Source organism: Apodemus sylvaticus (genome assembly GCF_947179515.1).
Source record: "Apodemus sylvaticus chromosome Y unlocalized genomic scaffold, mApoSyl1.1 SUPER_Y_unloc_2, whole genome shotgun sequence".
In the NCBI taxonomy this organism is placed as follows: domain Eukaryota; kingdom Metazoa; phylum Chordata; class Mammalia; order Rodentia; family Muridae; genus Apodemus; species Apodemus sylvaticus.
The window spans coordinates 442,023-444,508 of record NW_026262996.1 but is presented as its reverse complement, the minus strand read 5'-3'; positions in this window follow the sequence as shown (position 1 = coordinate 444,508).

The window sequence follows — 2,486 nt, the reverse complement described above, 5'->3', positions numbered from 1 at the left end:
CTGTTTTTTTGGCAGGATAACTGACATTTTCCTGGCACTGCAACTCACCTGAAATGAGTGTCTGCCATCCCAGGTGTCAGCTCCAGTTCTTCTACACAAGAGAGGAGAGAGAGAGAGAGAGAGAGAGAGAGAGAGAGAGAGAGAGAGAGAGAGAGAGAGAGAGAGGATGGGGTGGGGGGAGCCACCTTGAAATTGGTTCAGGGAACCAATGGCCTGCCCACTCAAGTTCAGGCAGATATAGATCCAGCCTTTCCTTGGACTGGGATTTTAACACTGCTTGTTAAAGGTAAGGAGAGGCTCTGTGTCTACCATGATTCTGAGGCCCACAGGGCCATGGGGGCGGGAGGCGGGGGAAGCTCTGACAGGCCACCAGAGGGCCCAGGAATTTATCTAAAGTGAGCCAGGTGATTCTAGGAAAGAATGAGAGCCCCAGGGAGTATCTAGACAGTTCTTTGAAACCTATTGTATGTACACTGCTTTTGACTCAGAAGCCAGAGATCACCAGTCAGCTGTGAACATGGCCTTTGTTAACCAAACTGCCCCTGACATCCTTTGGACACTTCAGTGAGTGAATGGCTTTGTGGCCTTTCTCTGGCACTAAAAACCAGCTTCTATTTGCCCTTGAATGGCAAGACTTGGAGAGAGGCTTCAAGAGACAAATGACTTGAACACACCTGCCTCAAGGATTCAAAAACTCATCCTGTAGTGCCAGGAGAGGGTTAAACCAGACAGGAGCTGGTCTGATGCAATCTCACAGCAGCAGGGTCTTTATTCTAGTTAAGCTAGCTCAGCCCTTCAGCTCACCTCAGACAGGCAGGACAGTTTTTGGTGGAGACAGGAGCCCTGAACATCTATCCAAGCAAGGCTTTATAGCAAGCAGCAGGCGGTGGGTTGGGATGAGGGGTGGGGAACGTGTGCAAGCATCTAATTGGAAAGCTACAATGGTCTTTAGCATAACTGGCTGGTGCTGGGAGTCAAAACCTAAAGTTAATTTTGATTTCCCTCGGTATTGGTGGTCATTAGGCCTGGCCTGGGCTTGTAACCTGGGGGTGCAGATCTGTTGGGGTAATAACCTGGAGCCTCTGGTCTTGTCGGGGATGTAACCTGGAGACACAGGGCTTGTTGGGGTGAGCTTAGAGACTAGAAGTAGGCTTGGGTTTTGTTGGGAGGAGGTAACTTGGAATCTAATGCTGGGTACGGGCCTGTTAGTTTACCTGAGTTCAAACTTAGGTCTGGTTCTCTAAAATGGGAGTCTGAACTGAAAAGATTTGGCATCTCAACCTACCAACTTTGAAGAGGCACACTGCATGAGGACTGGGGCTCTCCCCGAGATAAGTGTGTCCCACTATGAATTGAGAGGCCCCACCCCGACCCCACGCCGACTTGGAGACATGCCAGAGACCACAAGAGACCTCCCACAGGAACCGAGTCAACTTGGCTACTGAGTGTCTGCTGAGAAGGCCCAGCTTTGTCAAGTTGAGGTCGCCTACATATTCAAAGGGGACCGGCCAACACATGCTGTCGGACACCCGGAAGCAAACCATCCTTAACATCCCAGTTCCATCAACCCAGAGGCAAGTACAGGCACTTCTGGGATCTGATGGGTTTTGAAGACTTTGGGGACCAGGCTTCACTGACATAACCAAACTGTTATATGAGGAGACCCAGGGCCAAGAAGACAAAGTAGAATGGGCCCCTGAGATGGACATGGCTTTTCTTCTTCTTTTTATTAGAGATGTTCTTTATTTACGTGGCTTTTATGACTCTAAGAAGAGCCTTATTGGAGATGCCGGCCCTGGCCCTCCTGGAGAGTCACAAACCTTTCACCTGTATGTGGATCAGAGGAAGGGGATAGCAAAGTGGGTGCTCACCCAAACTTTGGGGCCATAGAAAAGACCTGTGGCTTATTTATCTAAGAAGCTGGACCCGGTGGCCCCAGCATGGCCAGTGTGCTTCTGGATCAGAGCGTCCAGAGTCCTGCAAGACAAGGATGCTGACAAAATAAAACCATGTGGCAGACTTGTTATCACTACCCCAAGGCTACTCTTGAGGGGACCCTCAAGAGTCCACCCAGCCAGCGGCTGTCCAAAGTCAGAGTGGTGCACCTTCAGGCTATACTGTTGAACTCCCCTCACATAAGATATAACCCATCACCTGCCCTAACCCCAGCCACCCTGCTTCCTGCCCCACCCTCGGACGTGCAGCATGACTGCTCTATACTTGTGGGGCACTCGCAGAATGTCAGGCCGGACTTGTCTGACATTCTCTGGTCAGACGGGGAACGAATATACTTCATGGAGAGGAACAGCGGCATCCAGAACAGAATCAAGTACGCAAGGGCGGCCCTAATGGTCTTGGACTCTGTTGTTTGGACAACTGCTTTGCTGCCAGCAACTTCAGCCCAGAAAGCCGAACTAAAGGGTCTCACCCAGGCTTTAAAACTGGCAAAAGGATCCATAGTGCTAACAGTTGCACGGACAGCAGAT